This window comes from Spermophilus citellus (genome assembly GCF_964194105.1).
Source record: "Spermophilus citellus genome assembly, chromosome: 2".
NCBI lineage: Eukaryota > Metazoa > Chordata > Mammalia > Rodentia > Sciuridae > Spermophilus > Spermophilus citellus.
The window spans coordinates 186,379,998-186,401,917 of record NC_138183.1 but is presented as its reverse complement, the minus strand read 5'-3'; positions in this window follow the sequence as shown (position 1 = coordinate 186,401,917).

The window sequence follows — 21,920 nt, the reverse complement described above, 5'->3', positions numbered from 1 at the left end:
TCTCTGAATCCCGTGAGAACTCAATGGGAACTCAAGGAGCGGCGGTGGCCTGAGGCAGCAGGATACTCCCTATTCCCAGCAGGATACACCCTAAACCTGGACCCACCCTAATCCAGCAGGATCCTCCCTAAACCCAGATCCACCCTGGTCCTTGAGCAGGGTCACCTTTCTCAAACAATCATGCAATGTCACTGCAAATGACCTGGGTCTAAGGGAAGCCCATTTCCACAATGGAGAGTCCTCCCTCTAAGCAACATGGGGTAGACTGACAAGGAAATTGCCATGCGTCATTCCTACTTGGCTATGGTTCTCAGCACTTATTTAAGGTTATTTATTCCTAGTCATCACAAACTTGGGTAATGGACCACAGAAATCTCTTTTATGCTGAGCAGCCACAAGGCACAGTTTCTCATGGGTCTGGCTTTTCAAGTATGACTGTGTCATCTTGAACTCCAGGAAACACATTTCCAGTTCCAAGCTATTGAGGCTGTCTCCACATGGTGTAAGAGAAGGCTCATCCACATCCATATAATTTCATTTATAAGTAAATGTAAGAAGCTCATTTTCACACATGAAAGAACAAATATCCTTTAGACAAGAATCCAGTGAGAAATGGATAACAAATAAAACTAATAGTTTGTACTAATAGAAAGGGGATGTGATCTGTATATATGTAAAATTGTTCAAGCTCACTAAAAACTATAGAAATGCAAATTAAAATAGTAATTTACCACTTTCTACACAGTGTAGAGAAGTGTGAAGAACCAAGCATTGACATGCATTGCTGATGGAAGTGTAAATTAATGCAACCTCTCTGGAACAGAACTTCTATCAAAGTAATGATATTTACATTCTGGCCCAGAAATTCCAGAAGCTAAAGGTTAAAATTTATTTATAAAAATTTTATAAAAATTATAAAATTTATTTATAAAAATTATGAAGCTAAAGGTTAAAATTTGTTCATTACTGCATTGTTCAGAATAATCAGGTAATTAAAATTGTATCTGTATGCATCAATAAAATTTATTTTAAAAATTGTGCTAAATTCAAGAAGGACTGACATTCAGTTTAATAAATATTAGCCTTTATTTACAAATGTTTCTTCACATCCTACATTTACCTTAATTTCCCCGGGTCATATGTTTTGATTTAGCCAATAACATTTGAGCAGATATAAACTCTAAATATATCTGCATGGTTTGACAAACTCTCTTATATTCCTAACATCCACAGTGAGATCTAACCCCAAGGAATATCCTTTTCATCAACTGAGATTCAAGAATAAGAACTGAGGCTCTTTGTACTTAAAACATAAGTCAGGCACAGAGAAACAAATATTGCATGACATCACTTACATGTGGATTCTAAAACAAGTTGAACTCTTAGACATAAAATGCAGAAAGGTGTTTACCAGAGGCTGGGGCCCAGCAAGGTGAATAGAGAAAAGGGAGACATTGGTCTACTGGTAGAAAGTTATTATTAAATAGGAGAAATATATTCTGCAGATTTATTTCAGAGCTTGTGCTGTTAATTAATGCAACATATTATATATTTTTAAATAGTTGAAACAATTGATTTTCAATGTTCTTATACAAAACAATATAAGTACTTGAAATGACATATATGTTTATTAATTTGAATTGAACACCCCAAAGCAGATACAACATATTGTAATATCACAAATATGTATACTTCTGTCAACTGAAATTGAAAAGTTTTAAAAAGCATCTATAAACACAGGAATAAAAAATAATTATTGATATTATAAGCCATTGAAATTTTTATTATTGTTTTACAGCAATAATACAACAATATGTGCTCTGAGTTGTCAGGAAGGCTTGTTTGGACAGTGCTTTTACTTTCAATACAAATGCTGCATAACTATAAATGATTTGCAATTGAATATCATAGGGGAAGATTATGTGTATGTGTTTAGTGGAAAGAACATCAGAATTCTGGGGTAGTAATGTAAAATATAGAAATATTTGTGTTAATTTATGAATGCATATTTGTGCATATGTATAGATTTTTGTAAGAAAAAAATCTAGAAATATAATGCTTGCATTTGAATTGAGCATGGATATCAAAGAAACAATATGTATTATTTAAATTTTTACATTTTTCAAAAAATTTTAAACATGCACACATTATTTTCTTAGTAAAATATGTAACATTTAAAACAATAAAGAAAACAGTAAAAGTAACAAGACATTCAGCTTGGCTAAGAACATTGTAAAGAATGTTATTCTAATGAAAAAATTAAAAATAATCTAGGAATGTCTTAACTGTATGATCTAAATTCCAAGTGTACAAATAAGTTGTGAAAGAATCAGTACAGATCCTGTCCTAATTTCCTTTCATTATTATGTAATTGTACTTGACATTTATTGATGCTTACTGAGAAATTAACATAAGCCAGGAAATCTGAAGAGTTTTTAACAGGTATTATATTATTAGCACAATACCTTTTGAAGTACATGTATGAATAACTACAACTTGGAGTTGATTTTCAATATCAAAATATTTTTTTACATTGCTCATTAACCTATAAAGCAAACTCTTTCCTTTTGAATTAGAGCCACTACATATTCTCCTGTGGAATCTATCTGTTAAATGGCATTCTTATTTTTTTTTCTTTTTAGTTTTTGATTCCCAACAATCCAAGACATGAAGAATGATATGAAAATAGCAAAACACCTGTATCCCCATTGCCCAGCATTCCCATTGTTTTGTCACTATTCTGAGAAAGTAGAAGAATACAATTCAGTATCACGCATTCCAGACATTGCCTTGTACTTCTTTCCTTTGCTTACATATGGGTCCGGCACTTATCTGGGGTGCTCCTGTCACAGAAGTGATGCTGACTCCATCATTGCTTTTTGTTGAGTGGCACATATGTGCCAATGTCACATTAATGTTTCTTTCATAACATTAATAAAGTTTATCACAATGGTGCCTATGAGAATTCTCCAATGGAAAATTAGTTATTAAATTCTCTTTGAAATTAATACACATTTTGTAGGGATATTACTTTGAGACTATATAAAATCATGTTCTCTGTTTCACATTCAACTACTAGTTTTAGCATCAGTTAAAATTGTGTTGTAGGGGTGGGGTTGTGGCTCAGCGGTAGAGTACTTGCCTAGTATGTGTGAGGCACTGAGTTCGATTCTCAGCACCACATATAAATAAATGAATTTTAAAAAAGGTTCATCAACATCTAAAAATTTTTTTTAAAACTGTGTTGTGAATGTGATGCCTATCAAACGAGACATTTTCAAATGAGGTAAAATTCACATGTGCAAAATTAATTATTTAAGAAAAACAGTTCAGTAGCATTTATGACAGTCAGAAATGGTAAAACCAACACCTCTTTCTAGTTCCAAAATATTTCATCACCCCAACCTGAAACCTCATACTCATTGTGCAATAACTCTCCATTCTACCCTTCTCTAAGGCCTTAGCCAATGCTGATTTTCTTTCTGTCTCAATGAATTTACCTGTTCTGTATATTTTATACCAATAGAATCTCACCACATGTGATCTTCTGTATCTAGCTTATTTCACTCTGCATAATGTTTTTGAGGTTTAACCACTATAGCATTTATCAGTACTTCATTCCTTTTATTTCTGAATAATATTCAATTGAAATATATATATATATTTTTTTTTCATTAAGGGACATTTGGTCTGTTTCCTCCTTTCCTCTTTTTAGCTATTGTTCATAGTGCTGTTTTAAGAATTAATATAAAAGTACCTGTTTCAATATCTGTGCTCAATTGTTCAATTCTTGTGGGTGTGTAGTTAACCAGGTATTTACTGTTGCATATGGTAATAATATTTCTTTGATTATATGAGAAACTACTAAACTGTTAGCCACAATAGGTGCACCCTCCTGTAATGTATGAAGATTTCAACTTCTCCATAACTTTAACAACTTCTATAGTTCCTTTTTTTTTAAATTTTAGCTAGCCTACTAAGTTTGCAAAGGAGTTTATCCATGGTCTTAATTTATATTTCCCTAAAGATTAATAATATGCCAAATATTTCCATGTACTTCTTGGTCATTTCTATATTTTTTTAGTAAAATATCCACTTAAATTTGTGTGTATACATACATACACACATACATACATATGTTTCTGTGGGTGTTTACATATGTATTATATATATACATATGTATATGTATATATATACGTATGCATATGTACATATACAGATGCATATATTTATAGAGAGAGAGAGAGTGAAAAAGAGTTTGACATTTTGTTGCTGACTTGTAAAACTTTTTTTTTTTATATTTTGGATACTAGGTTTACCAGATGTATGATTTTCAAATATTTTCTTTGGTAAATTATACTTTTGTTGTCATATGTAAGAATCTATTGTCAAATCCAAAGTCATTTAGATTTATACCTATTTTCTTATCAGTGTTTTATGGTTTTAGCTCTTATATTTATGTCCTTGATCTATTTTGAGCTAATGATTATATATGCTGTGAGGTATCCTTGTATTTTGAGTTAATGTTTTGTACATTATATGAAATAGAGAACAATTTTATTATTTAACATGTAGATATCCAATACATTTGGTCCACTGTTCTTTACCCATTAAATGTTCTTGGTACCTTTGCCAAAATCAATTAGGCATCAATGTCTGGGTTTACTTTTGGACTTTCTGTTATTACTTTGGTCTGTATATCTAACTCTATGCTAATATCACATTGTTTATCACTGTTTATGGTAAGTTTTAAATCTGTGAGTGTGAATTTTTGGTTTTGTTCTTTCTTAACAGAATCTTTGCTATTCATGTCTCTTATTTTTTAAAAAAGAAGGATTTGTAACTCTTTTTAATTGAGAATTATTTTTAGAAAACAAGATCTGAATTCTAGGTGTTCTCATTGCTACTAGAGTCGTGTTCATTTCAGGCCTTCAGGTAGACAGAACGTATATAAATTGGTCCTCATGGTTTGCTCTTTCTTCTTTTCCACATTTGTACATCTCTTCTTTTCCACATTTGTACTTCTCTTCTTCAAAAGTGAGAAAGCTAGGTCTCATTGTCCTCAATGCCATTTATTTGTTCCAAATACCTTCTCACCTTCCTTGAAAGCTCTGTTTGAGAAGGTCCTGACTCCTTGAGGGCTCTTTCCCAGCTTGGACACCAAATTAGTTTATTAGGAGTGCCCTGACAAAATACCACAAACTGAGTGACTTAAACAACAGGAATTTGTTTTCTTATAGTTCAGGAGGCATAAGAGCAAGATCCAGGTCTTGGCAGGTTTGGTTTCTCCTGAGGTTCCCCTCCTTTGTTACAGATGGCCTTTTCTCTGTGAGTGAACATTCCCTGCTGTCTCTTCCTCTTGTAAGGACAGCTGCTGTTTTATTTGAGTAGAACCCAAATAAAGGCCCCATTTTAATTTAATCATATATTTAAAGGCTCTACCTCTCCACTCTGAGGTACAGGGGTTAAGGATTCAACATGGATTTGGGGGCAACACAATTTAACCTCAAATAGGCACCATATTGGCATATCCCTGCCCCTGGCCATACCATCTTACTGGGCATCCTAGTCTGTTCCATTCCTCATGTGCTGCAGCCACTGCTACACTTGTGTGGGAAGGACAGCCTTTTAAAACATTGTTGTTTAATGTTATCAATGGATGTATGTTGAGAAGATCTAAAGATGTTTGAATCTCAAGAGAGGAAGGCTTGTGCAGATATAGATGGAGGAGAGTTAGAAATGAGTTGATGAGGTGGGGAAATTATTGGAAAGATATATAAAATGGAACATTTGAATAATATTGATGCTGTGGCATCTGCCTGCTTTATTTTTCTTATTCATTTTAATTTTTCCTTCATTTTCTCTTACATTCTTGCTTGTATTTATCGGTCACCAAGTATGTTAGTTATAATTAACTCATTTCAATTACTGCTCCTTATGTGAAAAAACTTTAAAATTATTCTTAAGAAGGGATTGACCAAAATCTTTTGGGTTTCCATAGGTATAGGTGATATTGTATCAGAATCTATATTAAGTTGGTGTAGAAAGAATTTACAATGGTTTCCATCCTTTGAAGAAATTGTGAAACCTAACTATAGACTATAATACTGTAATGGAGAGACCCAATATTTTATTCAGATCATGTTTGTTGTAAGATAATCACTTATTATTGAAGAATTCAGTGCGAACCTTGAGTTGGATACATTGCCAGTGATTCAACATGAAGAAACAGGAATCAAGTAGAAAACTTGCTAGAGAGTGTTGACTTTAAAGTGGACAGTGACCAGCAATGTAAACTGTGTGAGAGGAAAAGCACACAGAGGAGACACTGTGCCGACTCTACAGTGAAAATGTTGGATAATCACTCAGTAAAAATTCCAGTCTTTCAGGAGGAAATATGTGTGAAACTGAAGATTCAATTACCAGGAAGAGATGGATGGTAGCTGGAACAAGAACAATCTAGACAGAGAAAGGACAATATGAGAGTGCCTGGTACAGTCAGCCATCTAGTAGCAGTGCAGAATTCTCCTGGTAGAGGAATGCATGGCAGATGAGGAAGACAGTCAGAACCTGGCAGGTGCCAACACCAGAACACTGGATGTGACATAGAAAGTCGTTGGAATGTATGTTCAAGGTGATGCAAATTACAGAATAACTTGAAGGGAAAGAGTGAAATCATCCAATTTACATTTTAGAAGATTGCTCACAGTGTGGAGGATGAATTAGAAGGCCATGAGATTAAAGGCATAAAGTTAATGCGGTTTTACAGATATAAGAGTCAATCAGAGTGGCATAATTTTTAACCTTGTACCACATTTTATAGATATTCATAGCATGGGAAAATATGTTCTGAATAAGAATACTGTGACTTTTAACAAATAATGATTTACATATTCAAATAAATACATGTTTCTAAGTAGTAATCTACAAAAGTATATATTTATTTTAACACTGCTATCACCACTTAATGTATATTTCTATCTCTTAAGCTTTCCTTCAAAGGCTATTTATAAACCATATTAAAAAGTTTTATTGCTTTATAAATTATTAAATTATTGCTAGAAGACATTTGGAAAAAAAAGATAATGCCCCAATCTGACACCTTGTTTACAAATACTCTTTTTACTTCCCTAAATTGAATGGAAGGAATGTATATGTTTTCAGGAAACAAAGAAATACATATGGTTTAAAAGCTAGCAATTCCTGTTAGGTGCTTTGCAAAGGCAGCCTCTTTTATAAAGAACATGTATTTTTCTCTAATTCAGCACATTTTCTATCGCTCCCTCTTTTAATCATTCAATATTTCTGCTTGAACCCTTCTAGGTTTTGATTTTCTTAATTACACAACTTATTAGAACCTGGATTTCTCCTCAGATAAAGGCTAATAGAATCTAACAGATTTGTTCTGATGATTCATGTGGGGATTAAGATTTATGTGTGTAGAGTTCTTAGTTTGGTGTCATATTAATAATCATATTATAAAAAGCCATTGGTTAACCCCAGTGGGGGACATTAATAATCATATTGAATGATTCAGTTTCCTTCATGACCCAAATTGGCAATTTACAGAAAGGGATATTTGTAAAAAATATATGTTTAGTGTTAATATTATATGAATCAGAATTTTGTGTTTTTGTAGGGTTCATTCATCAACTAATGATTTTACAGGACCTCCTGGTCTTTATTATGGACGTCACCTGTATTCATTATCTTTTACTTTGATAAAAAATCAGAATGGAGTATAAGATTTAATGTATTTTTACTTCACTTAATATGTTTATATTAAAGAAGAATTTACCTTGAAACTTGCACTGAAATATAGATTGGAGCAATTTTTATTCTATCTTCTTATTGAGGATGAACCTTTCGGTTTCAATCTCTGCTGTAGCAAAATTATATTTGCCTTCGCAGCATGTGTTAAAAATATCCAGTAGGTTATGTGCAGCTACTGTCAACTCGCTCCATGTTTCCCATGATTCCCTGCTTTGACTCTTCATTTACAACTGTTTCTTCCTTAATAGCTGTAACTGTTGAGAATTTTCTTGTTTCATAGATGTTTAACAAATGTGACTCTCAACAGGACAGGGGTTAGATGTGTTCTTTTCCAATCACTAGAAATTCTTCATCAGTTTATGTCATCTATCCAATTTACATATGATTCCTATTAATATACTGTGTTCATGGAACTAGGAACTTTAAATTAGAAGAAGCAGTACTGGATAGGTATAAAGAAATTCAACCCTTAACTTAGAAATATGAAAAAGTAGAGGCTTCTAAATTTTGTAATCTTTCCCTTATACTTTTGACTAGCCTCAGCTTTTGAAATTTAATATGAAATTTAATATGGATAAAGAATATCATGGAAGAAAAGTAATAGTGAATACTTGGTACATATAATTAACAGATATAATCTAATCTAAAATAATCTTAAATTATATGCTTAATATCATGCTCATTTAACTAATCTAAAAGTATTTAAGGAGAGAAGCTTTGCATTTCCATATTTCTAGCATCAGAAAAATATGAATTTAATTGTACCTTTATATTTACTGGTTCTTTCTATTATTCGTTTGGTCTAGCTCTTTTAACAGCTGTTGTGAGTCAACAAACTTACTCAATTCTATATTATTTTAAAATGTTTTAGTGTTTTATCATATGAAACAATTACAATTTTTATTGTTTCAGTTTTTTTTTTCATAAAATTGATTTTGAGTCTATAGTAGGTGAGTAGTAAGGAGGAAGAGGGAGAAATTATAAATTTAATATGGAAAAAATTTCACACTATGATAAAGTTCTTATTTGTCTCTTTGACAATTTTTTCTATCATTAACATCTTGTGTTGAAAAATATATTTGTTACAATTAATGAACTAATATTGATATGTGATTATCAACTAAGTTATTTTGTACTTATATTTTCTTAGATTGTATTGAAATTCTTTTTATTTTCTAGAATCCTATCCAATGTTCCATACTGTAATTAGCTGTTCTATCTCCTGAAACTTCTTTTGTCTGTGGTAGCTTCTCAAATTTACTGGTTTCCAATAACTTTGACAGTTACAAATAGTATCAGTGAGGTATTCTATAAATGTCTCTCAACTTTTTCTCATGATTAGACTGGTATTAAGGTTTTTTGGAAAGAAGAGACAGAAGGAAAGTGACCCTGGCCTCACACAGTATCATGACTAAAGTCATTGTGACTAGCAGAGTTGTTGCTGACACTGCTCACAGATCGACATGGTGTTTTTCAGGTTTCTCCACTGTGAAGTTTCTCTTTTTCAGCTTTTCACTAAACTCTTTAGAGGCACATGGCTAGGTACAGGCACCATAAGGAATAAGGAATTATATTCCAATTTAGGGCAGAGTATCTACACAAATTTTTTGGAAATCTTCGTGGCAGATTTTTCACTTTTCTCATAGATGATGCTTTACTGGACCTTCTTTTAAAAATGACAACAGGGGTTGGGGATGTGGCTCAAGTGGCAGCACACTGGCCTGGCATGCGTGAAGCACTGGGTTTGATCCTCAGCACCACATAAAAATAAAATAAAGACATTGTGTCCACCTAAAAAAACTAAAAAGTAAATATTTTTTAAAATGACAATAAAAGTTTTAATATCACTAAAGATACAGATTATTTAGACACTCTGAAGCACTACGCTTGATTGATGTTTATAGAACACTATATTTGGCAACTACATAGAGTACACATTTAACTCAAGTAGAAATAAAATAAATAAAAACTATAACATTTCATCAATATTTCATATTTAATCAGTCTATTTCTGCTAAAGAATGTGTCAAAGAAAAATCACAAAGAAAATGAGAAGTGTGTGTGTGTGTGAGTGTGTGTTTTAACTATAGCTGTGTATTGTAATTTGAAGTCCAGTATTATGATGCTTTCTGCATTTCTTGTCTTGCTCAGCATTGCTTTGGCTATTCTAGATCTCTTATAATTCCAAATGAATTTTAGGACAGTTTTTTTCTAGTTCTGTGAATAATGTCGTTAATATTTTGATGGGATTTGCATTGAATATGTATAATTCTTTTGATAGTATAGACATTAAAATGGACTAATTTTAAGTACAAAAAAAAACAAATTTTCATAACAACACACACACAGTTTTGTTACCAAAACTAATGGTAAAGACCAGTGAAATATAATAGAAGACAAAGAAAAATAAATCTACATACAGTCATCTAACACTTGACAAAGATACCAAAAAACATTGATTTTTAACAAATGGTTTTGGGAAGTTGAATATCCATATGTAGAAGCATGAAACAAGAATCTTATCTTTCTTGCTGCACAAAAGTAAACTCAAAGTGGATCAAAGACATAGGAATTAGACCAGAAATTTTGAAACCTCTAGAAGAAAACAAAAGCACAATGCTTCAACATATTGGCACAGGCATTGACTTTCTTAACAAGACTCCTGAAGCTCAAGAAATTAAACGAAGAATCTATAAATGAGACAACATCAAATTTAAAAGCTTCTGCACAGCAAAGGAAACAATTAAAAGCATGAGGAGAGTGTCTACCAAAGGGGAGAAAACCTTTCCCAACTATTCTTTCCTCAGCGGATGAATATCCTGAATACTTAAATAACTAAAAAAAAAAAAAAAAAAAAAAAAAAAAAAAAAAAAAAACTAATAACACAATTGACATATGGTTAAAAGAACTAAACAGACACTTCTTAGAAGAAGAAATATAAAAAGGCCAACAAATACATCTGAAAAAAAAAGTTCAATGTCCCTAGCAAATGGGGAAATGCAAATGAAACTGCATTGAGATTTCATCTCACTGCAATCAGAATGACAATTATCAAGAATACAAATAATCATAAATGCCAGCAAGGATGTGGAGGAAAATGTATACTCATGCATTATTGGTGGGATCGAAAATTAGTACAATCAAATTTAAAACAGTATGGTGATTTCTCAAAAGAATAGGAAAGGAACCAACATATGACCAAGCTACCCAATGTCTTGGTATTTATTATACAAAAGATCAGGCTGGGGATGTGGCTCAAGCGGTAGCGCGCTCGCCTGGCATGCCCGGGTTCGATCCTCAGCACCACATACCAACAAGGATGTTGTGTCCGCCGAGAACTAAAAAATAAATATTAAAAATTCTCTCTCTCTCTCTCTCTCCTCTCTCACTCTCTCTTAAAAAAAAAAGATCTAAAATCAACATAATATAATGATATGGTCACATCAATGTTTATTGCAGTGCAACTGACAGTAGCCAAGTTACAGAGCCACCTCAGATGCTGGCTCATTTTTTATGAATGGATAAAAAATGTGATATATATACATATATACATAATGGTGCTTTACTCAGTCACAAAGAAGAATGGAATTATGTCATTAGAACTAAAGAACAGGGGCTGGGTTGTGGCTCAGTGGTAGAGCACTTGCCTAGCATGTGTGAGGCACTAGGTTCAAATCTCAGCATCACATAAAAATAAATGAATAGAATAAAGGTCAATCAACATCTAAAAGTATATTTTAAAAAAGAATTAAAGAACATCATGCAAAATGAGCTAAACTCAGAAAGTTAAGGGTTGAATGTTTTCTCTCATTTGCAGTCTAGACCAAAATAAGAAACAAAGTTGTGGGGGGGGGGGGATCCCGTGGGAATAGAATGGAGATCAGTGGAGCAGAGGCAGGGCGTTGAGGGTGAGGGAAGAGAGATGAGGAAACAAAAACTGTGGAATGAAATTAACCCAATAACGTTATGTACAAATGTAAATATACTACAGTGAATTTCACCTTTATGTATAACAATAATGTACCATAAAAAGTCTATAAAAAATAGAAGAAGACAAGCACACAAGAGGAAGGACAACTAGGGATGGGAGAAGAGGGGTAAAAGGGAAATACTGGGATTTGAAGTTGAGCAAAGTACATTTCATGATTTTATATTTATGTCAGAATGAATCCTGATATTATGTATAACAACAATGCACTAATAAAAATATGGAAATAAAATATTAGTCCATTTTATTTTATATAAATTATACCTCAATCAACTTATACACAAATGAAAGCCATATTACAAAGTTAAGAGTGCTTTTTGATGTTATTGTGAATACAATTTTAACATGCATGCATATATTTTCTAGAATAAATTAGAAGCAAAATTTCTCTATCACATAGCAAATGTTTATAAATCATAATAATGTTATAAACTACCCCATCCAAAGGAAGATGCATACAGTTATATTTTAAAACTTAGTTTATAATCTTTCTTTAATTTTAATATTTAATTTATGTAGACTTAATAAAATATCTGCTATATTTGAATTTACTCTTCTTACATTTCCATCTTTTAATTTGTCTTATTTTTTCTCCTTTTTCCTACCTTTGACTTTATTAAATCTTTATATTATTTATTATCTCAGCTAGCTTTATTATTAAAATATCTAAACCTTCTTTAACTTGCTAACCTTAAAGCTAACAACATCTATCCTTATTAAATTTTAATATAGATTTTTAATTTTATTTTTAGAGAATCTCCAAGAGTCTCAGAACACTCAATAGTTTAAGTGGAAAATTGTCTGCTAACTTACATTACAGTTCAATAATTATCCTCCAAGCTTTCTAATGTGCTATTAAATTCATTCATTTACTTCTTAATTTTTATTTAATTTTTAAGTTTTAGAATTTATATTTAACTCTTTCTTATGTATTTTTTAACATAACTGAAATTTTTCATTCTGAAACTTCCCCTAACCTTTACTTTTTTGTTATTATTTTTATTTAATTTTTTCATATTTTTGGTGAATATTAAAACATAATAGTGAGTTTCATTGTTGCACATTCATTCATGCATATAATATAATTAGATCAGATTCTGCTGGATAAATCTTTAGGGTCTTCTAAATAGAGGATCATATCATCTTCAAATAAGACTAATTTGACTTTTTTCTTGCTTATGTGTGCCTTTTTATCATTCCTTTTGACTAATCATTCTGGCTAAAATTTCAAACACTATATTGTAAAATATTAATGATAATGGACTTCCTTCTCGTTCCTGATTTTAGGGGTTTTTTTGCCATTTAGGATGAGGTAGGTTATAGGATTTTCATATATTTATCTTTCATTATTTTGAGCCAATTTACTTTTTTACATTGTTTTTCTATAGCCTTCATCAAGATGTTGAATTTTGTTGCGGCTTTTTCTTCATCTATTGAAATGATCAAAGTGATTTTTAGCACTGATTCAATTTATGTGGTATGTTACAATTAGTTAGTGGCTTGCATATATCGAGCCATTCCTTTTAAAAATATTTGTTCTAATTAGTTATACATGACAGTAGAATGCATTTTGATACATCAGACATAAATGGAGTATAACTTCTTATTCTTCTGGTTGTATATGATATAGAATTACACTGGTCATGTAATCATACATACTTTATAAATAGAGTGTCAAAGTCATTCTCCAATCCTTCCTACCTCCATAGCCCTTCTCTATATTAATTCCCCTTAGTCTAATCCAAAGTACCTCTGTTCCTAGCCTCTCCCTCCTTGTGAACTAGCATCCCATATCAGAGAAAACATTAGGCCTTTGGTTCTTTTGGAATGGCTTAGTTTGTTTAGCATGATATTCTTCATCTCCATCCACTTACCTGCAAATGTCATAATTTCATTCTTCTTTAAGGCTAATTAATAGTTCATTGTGTAGATCTACCACATTTTCTTTATCCATTCATCTGTTGAAGGGCACCTGGGTTGGTTTTATAGTTTACCTATTGTGAATTCAGTTGCTATAAACATTGATGTGGCTACATCACTGTACTGTGTTGTTTTTAAGTCCTCTGGTCATAAACTGAAGAGTGGGATAGCTGAGTCAAATGGTGGTTTCATTCCAAGTTTCCTTAGGAACTTCCATACTGCTTTCTATAATGGTTGCAACAAAATTTGCAGTCCCACCAGCAAGGTATGAGTGAATGTACCTTTTCCCCCTTATCCTCACCAAAATTTATTATCATTTGTATTCTTGATAATTGCCATTCTGATTGGGTTGAGATGAAATCTTAGAGTAGTTTTGATTTCCGTTTCTTTAATTGCTAGAGATGTTGAAATTTTTTTTCATTAATTTTTTATCAATCATATTTCTTCTTCTGTGAAGTATCTGTTCAATTCCGTAGTCCATTTATTTTTTCTTCCTTTTTAAAATTTATTTGTTACATACATGACAATAGTGGAGTGCATTACATTCATAATTATCCATTCACAGCACAATTTTGCATAACTCTGTATATGTAGTATGTTCACACCAAATTATAACATTATACATGAGCGCTATTATTTTTTTTGCATACAATTCTAAATACAACTTTATACCACCATTTATCATATCTCTGTTTGTATATAAGTTATGTTAACACCAAATTCACATCTTCATACATGTATTTTGTATAATGATGACCCTCTCCTTCCACCATCCTAGCTATTCCCATTTATTGATTGGGCATTTACTTTTTTTTTAACATTTATTTTTAAGGTGTAGATAGACACAACACAATGTCTTTATTTTTTTATGTGGTGCTGAGGATCGAACCCAGGGCCTCACACGTGCTAGGAGAGCACTCTACCACTGAGCCACAACCCCAGCCCTGGGCATTTACTTTTTAGGATTAATCTACTGCAATTCTTTTGTGTTGCACATGAATACACATTCAACATATTATCACCTAAAGATCCATAGACAGTTCCCTAATACGGACATGTGTGTATGTTTGTCTCCTATTTTATGAAAACCTTGTTCAACCTTTAAGTTATAAGTCAAATGTGGCCTTCTATGTGAAAATGTCCTAATTTGAAAATATATAGTTCATTATGCAAGTTTTTTCTACCATTTACTTACACATATTGCATATTGCATTTCTGGCTTGTATGAGTTTGTATGCTTTTTTGTTCTCTTTCGTATATCAAAAGTTTTGTGAGGACCCGGCAAATTCATTCTTTGGCATTGCCTAGCACAGAAACTATGGTGTCCTCATTATAATATCTTCCAGTGACTATAAGATAAGAATAATACTATGAAGATGCAGCATAGCATAATGTCAAGAATATGTGGTTGAAATGAGAATTTAAGAATGGTTCAAGTTTCAGTTCTTCTTACTAGCTGTGTGATACTTAATAATTTACTTAAATTATTAAGAAAGAAGTTTCCCATGTGTGATTTGGAATAATATTAAAATTTATGTTGCAAATTATTGGGAAAGTACATGCCAAAATAATAAACATTAACAATAGCATTATTATATGGATATGAAATGTTCCTTCCCAACAACCTCATGTGTTAATGCAGTTATATTCAGAGGTAAAATGATTAGATTATGATTGCTGTAACCTACTCAGTGGTTTAATTCATTTGATGGATTACTTGGTGGTAATTGGAGTAGGTGGAGCATGACTGGAGAAAGTAGATCACTGGGGCATGCCCTAGGGGATTATGTTCTGTCCTGGCTTCTAGATGTTTCTTTCTGTCTCTCTCATCAAGGATTCCATAAGCTGAACCACTTTTCTCTGACACATTCTGTGCCATAAGATGCTTCATCTTGGGCCCAGAACAATGGAGAAAGCTTACCATGTACTGAATCTCTGAATATATGATCTAAAATAAGCTTTTCTTCCTCTAAGTTGCTCTTGTGAAGTATTTTGGTCACAGTGATAAAAAGCTGACTAACAATTAAGTAGTCTATATTTTCTACAAACCTCTGTTTCTGTAGACAGATAGTCAAGTGTTGTAGACTTGTTTTCTTTTTAAGCTTTGTAATGTTTTGAACAACCAGTAATAATAATAATAATAATAATAATAATAATAATAATAATAATAAAACTTTTGGCTACTACATGGCATTCTTATAAAGTTGCTCAACTCAATTGCTTATTACAAACAAAATAAAGACACCTGAATAATTTAGAATTTTTCTTTATTCTCCAGAAATCATATAAATTGAGTTTTATATGAATGGATAACAGCAGAGTGCACAATATAATAGCTTTACAACATTCAGCAGTTTGATGAGATAGTATTTTGGGGTAAGTATAGAAGAGATCTGTTTATGTGTATCCTACTGTTCTGCCCAATGTTCCAGGAAAAAAGAATCTTTACTGAAGTTGTACTAAATATTTCTAATGAAAAACAAAAAAAGTACAGAAAGAAAACATCTGGCAATCTCTCTCTTGATAGAAACATTTCTGACATTTCAATATTTTCTCATTTTATAATTTGATGAAAATAATTTAAATTGATTTCTTGAGCTTACAAATTTCTTGCTAGATATGTGAATGAAACCATAACAACTTGGACAATTGTTGGCCCTATGACTCTAGAAGTTCTTCTGGAATATTCTTTCATCTGGTGAGGCTTCTTTGCCTAGTTACCTAGTGACCAGAGCTTTGTCAAATTGGTTTCTTGTCCATTCTTCAGATCAGGGGATACTTTGTGACACAAAGTTAATCTCAGAATAAAAGGTCAGAATAAATATTGTTGACATAAGATAAAATAAATAAATAAATTAGTGAACAAATAAGTGAATACTGAAAGGACTCTGATATTTAGAAAAAGACCCTCTTAAGAAATAAGATTTTATTTTGCATTTTCTGGACTAGCGTATTAATTTAAGAGAAAAGAATATTGCATTATTAATGTATGTGCTCTAATATGCTGCAAAATGTGTTACTATTACTTATCTAACATAAGCCTCTGAGCAAATCTGTTAGTTAGGCATTGCTGTTATTTTGACTACATACAAATAAAAAGCAAATGACAAGTTGAGATTTAACTAATTGAATGGAGCATGAAGGTGGAGGAGGGCCTCCTCAGGGGAGTGGGTCTCTTAAAATAACTTCCTGTACTGTTCACAACACTACAACAATGACATTCTCCTTCCCATACTATTTCCATTCTGACTCACTTGAACTTAGTTGCATGTCCTTTCTGATCTCTTTCTGTTCCAACTCCAAAGACCTTGGATGTCTAAACCAGTTAATTTAATGCACAACTGTGTTTCATCATATATGGTGTTCTATTTTTAAGTTTGATGTCGCCCCCACCAAAAGACAGTAACTTCTGCATGACAAGAACTAAAACTATTTTATTACAGAGAATAAGGAAGCTTTTAATAAGTATGTGCAAACACTTAAATGAAGTGAATTTTCACATCAAGAATATAGAAGCAAAATTCAATCATGTTAATGAAGAGGAGTTGACAGACACGCTCTGAACATCATTCAAGGGTGTCCCTAAATAAAACTGGATTAATGATTTTTTTTCCTGCAGAAATCTTGCTGGGTAAACACATCTGCTCACTTCTGAAGTGCCTATCTTCACCATCTTTAATATAATGCACTGTCAAAGGATATTGAGCCTTTATTCTGTGATTTGTTAATTCTATTGCTCAAGTGATTTTTTAACTCCCTAGGAAAAACATATTAACTATGTCAATAAAAGGGATACATGTAAATATATATCTCTAAATTTCTTCATTGCTCCTAAATAAATCATTCATTGTTTCAAATAAAAGAGAAAGAAAAAAACAGTAGCCAAAAAATATACAAAGCTACGCAAATACACATGTATTTTGCTTAAGAATTGGAGATATAGTGTTTGGTTGAGGAAATAACAATTCTCCAGGCCTTAGGTGTTCTGTATTAACCAGTACTTCTACTCTAATTACTTGGCATTTCCATTTTTCTCACTCTTTAAAAAAAATCTTTTAGAATTAGCAAGCAGGGAGGAAAGTGGCTGCCATTCGGTGGAACCCTGCCGGCCAAGCCCGCACTGACCCCCAGGTTGAGTACGGGATTTCAGACGTGGAAGGAAGCGATACAGTCCCATCCCCCACAACGGAGATCCAGGCTGACTGATTCGCCGGCCTGCCCCGTGGCTACAGAAGGCGGGACACCACAGAGAAGCGATTAATTAGCAAGCAGGGAGGAAAGTGGCTGCCATTCGGTGGAACCCCACCAGCCAAGCCCGCACTGACCCCCGGGCTGAGTACGGGATTTCAGACGGGGAAGGAAGCGATACAGTCCCGTCCCCCACAACGGAAACCCCTCCAAGGCAATCAGCGGCCACCATCTTGGAGAGCTGAAGTATCCACCGCCACTCTCCGACAGACTGCAACAATAAAACAGGTCTGTGTCTCCTAGGCTCTCCTAGGCTTTCCGGGGGAGGGAGTATCAGAGTGAGCCCGCATAAAGACTAGGGGAAAACTAGAGACACCTGACCTTCAAATCCCCCTCCCATCAGCAGCCAAAACGAAACCTGTCTAGCCAGCACTGGGGGAGGGGCAAGCAGAAAAAAACAAATGATAGAGTGCTGGGGATCTCAATAGGCAATTGGGGATCTGGGCTGACGGATTCGCCCAGCCTTCCCCACGGCTACAGAAGGCGGGGCGCCGCAGAGAAGTAATTAATTAGCAAGCAGGGAGGAAAGTGGCTGCAATTCTGTGGAATCCTGCTGGATGAGCCCGCACTGACCCCTGGGCTGAGTACGGGATTTCAGAGGCAGAAGGAAGCGGTACAGTTCTATCCCCCACAACGGGAACAAAACAATAGAGTGCCGGGGTCCCCAATAGACACCATCCACACCCAACAAACGGCAGGTCCAGAGTACAGTTTGAACTGCCGAGAGCCATCACTCAGGGGAAATCTGGTCTAGCAGGAGAAACCAAGACTAGCAGGAGAAACTAGGGGACTAGAGGCCAGGCCCTCGCGACTGGGCGGCTGGAAACCGCAGGCCCGCTGGCGAGAGTTCACCCACTGCCCGAGTAACTGGGCGGTAGGAGAACGCCCGCCCGCCGGCTACCGACCGCAGGATGGGGTGCCTAGAGATCGCTTGCCCACCGGCGACAGCCGGCCCGCTGTCCGCGCGACTGGGCGGCTGAAGTCCACTCCCCCGCCTGCGACCATTCACCCACCCGCTGTCTGAGATACTGGGTGGCTGGAGACTGCCCACCTGCCTCAACAGGGAGCTGAAACCAAACAGAGACAGTCCAATCACACAGCCCCATTAGGACACCCCAGCAAGGAGCCTGGGACATGTCATAGCAGAGTAGTGACGTCACTGGAGCTCAGCCGTCTGAATTCCTTCCCAGCAGAATCCACCTTAGCAGGCACAGTTTAACAACACAAAGAAGAAACAACAGAATAATACATAACCAAAACAAACCTATAGAAGAGAGCAGAAACACGGCAAACAGAGCTGGAAAGTAACATGGACAACATGAGAAAACAAGGGAAAAAAGGAGTACAAACAATACAGCACAACTTAATTCTACAGTAGGACATAGAAACATCAGAAGCAGGGATAGGGAATGAACTCAAGGCCTAACTAACTCTAATGGAAAGGAATATTAGGGAAGACATGAGACAGCAAGTCCAAGCAATAAAAGTATATTTTGAAAATGAATTAAACAAACAAATTCAAATGGCAAAGAACGAGCTCTACCAGGAGATAGAGATCTTAAAAAAAATCAAACAATAATCCTAGATTTGCAGGAAAATATAAACCAAATTAAAAACTCAAACGAGAATATTACAAACAGACTTGATCAAGTAGAAGTCAGAACATCAGATAATGAAGACAAGGTTTATCAACTTGAAAAGAACATAGTCAACACAGAAAAGATGCTTAAATCCCATGAGCAATCTATTCAAGAGATATGGGATGTCATAAAAAAAACAAATTTGAGGGTCATTGGGATAGAAGAAGGCACAGAGACTCAAACCAAAGGAATGGACAGCATATTAAATGAAATAATTCTAAAAAACTTCCCAGAGATGAAAGATGAAATGGATTGCCAAATCCTGGAAGCCTACAGGACCCCAAACATTCAAAACCATAATACACCAACTCCAAGACATATAATTATGAAGATAGCCAACATACAGAACAAGGAGAGAATATTAAAAGCTACGAGAGAAAAGAGGCAGATTACATTCAGGGATAAACCAATTAGGTTAACAACTGATTTCTTATCACAGACTTTGAAAGCAAGAAGATCCTGGAACAATGTATTTCAAACGCTGAAAAATAATGGATTCCAACCAAGAATACTGTATCCAGCAAAATTAAGCTTCAGATTTGACAATGAAATTAAAATCTTTCACAATAAACAAAAGCTAAAAGAATTCGCAGCAAGAAAACCAGCACTGCAAAGCATTTTGAGCAAAATACTACAAGAAGAGGAATTGAAAAATAGTGCCCAAAACTAACAGCAGGAGGTGTTTCAATAAAGGGGGAGGAAAATAACCCAAAAGTAAAACCAGCCAAACTAAAATAAATAAATAAAGAAGCATGACTGGAAGTAAAAATCATATCTCAATTGTAACCTTAAATGTTAATGGCCTAAACTCACCAATCAAGAGACATAGGCTAGTAACCTGGATCAAAAAAACAAATCCAACAATTTGCTGCCTTCAAGAGACTCATATGATAGGAAAAGACATACACAGGCTGAAGGTAAAAGGTTGGGAAAAATCATACCACTCACATGGCCCTCGGAAGCAAGCAGGAGTGGCCATACTCATATCGAATAAAATCAACTTTAAACCCAAGTTAATCAAGAAGGATAAAGAAGGACACTATATCCTGTTAAAAGGAACCATCCACCAACAAGACATAACAATTATCAATTTGTATGCACCAAACAATGGAGCTGCAACGTTCATAAAACAAACTCACCTCAAGTAAAAGAGTCAAATAGACCACAACACAATAATTATGGGTGACTTCAACACACCGCTCTCGCCATTAGACAGATCCTCTAGACAAAAACTGAATAAAGAAACTATAGAACTCAACAGCACAATCAATAACCTAGATTTAACCGACATATATAGAATATATCAACCATCATCAAGTGGATACACGTTCTTCTCAGCAGCACATGGATCCTACTCAAAGATAGACTATATATTATGCCATAAGGCAACTCTTAGTAAATATAAAGGCGTGGAGATAATACCATGCACCATATCTGATCACAATGGAATGAAATTGGAAATCAATGATAAAAGAAGGAAGGGAAAATCCTACATCACATGGAAAATGAACAATATGTTACTGAATGATCAATGGGTTACAGAAGACATAAAGGAGGAAATGAAAAAATTCTTAGAGACAAATGATAATACAGACACAACATACCGGAATCTATGGGACACAATGAAAGCAGTTTTAAGAGGAAAATTCATTTGTTGGAGTTCTTTCCTCAAAAAAATAAATAACCGGGGCTGGGGATGTGGCTCAAGCGGTAGCGCGCTCGCCTGGCATGCGTGCGGCCCGGGTTCGATCCTCAGCACCACATACCAACAAAGATGTTGTGTCCGCCGAGAACTAAAAAATAAATAAATTCTCTCTCTTTCTCTCTCTCTCTCTCTCTCTCCCTTTCCTAAAAATAAATAAATAAATAAATAAATAAATAAATAAATAACCAACAAATAAATGAACTCACACTACACCTCAAAAACCTAGGAAAGGAAGAGCAAAACAACAGCAAATGTAGTAGAAGACAAGAAATAATTAAAATTAGAGCAGAAATCATCGAAATTGAAACAAAAAAAAAATTGAAAAAATTGATAAAACTAAAAGTTGGTTCTTTGAGAAAATAAATAAGATAGACAGGCCCTTAGCCATGCTAATGAAGAGAAGAAGAGAGAGAACTCAAATTACCAACATACGGGATGAAAAAGGCAATATCACAATAGACACTACAGAAATACAGAAGATAATTAGAAAGTATTTTGAAAACCTATATTCCAATAAAATAGAAGATAGTGAAGATATCGATAAATTTCTTAAGGTATATGATCTGCCCAGATTGAGACAGGAAGACACCCACAATTTAAACAGACCAATAACAAAGGAAGAAATAGAAGAAGCCATCAAAAGACT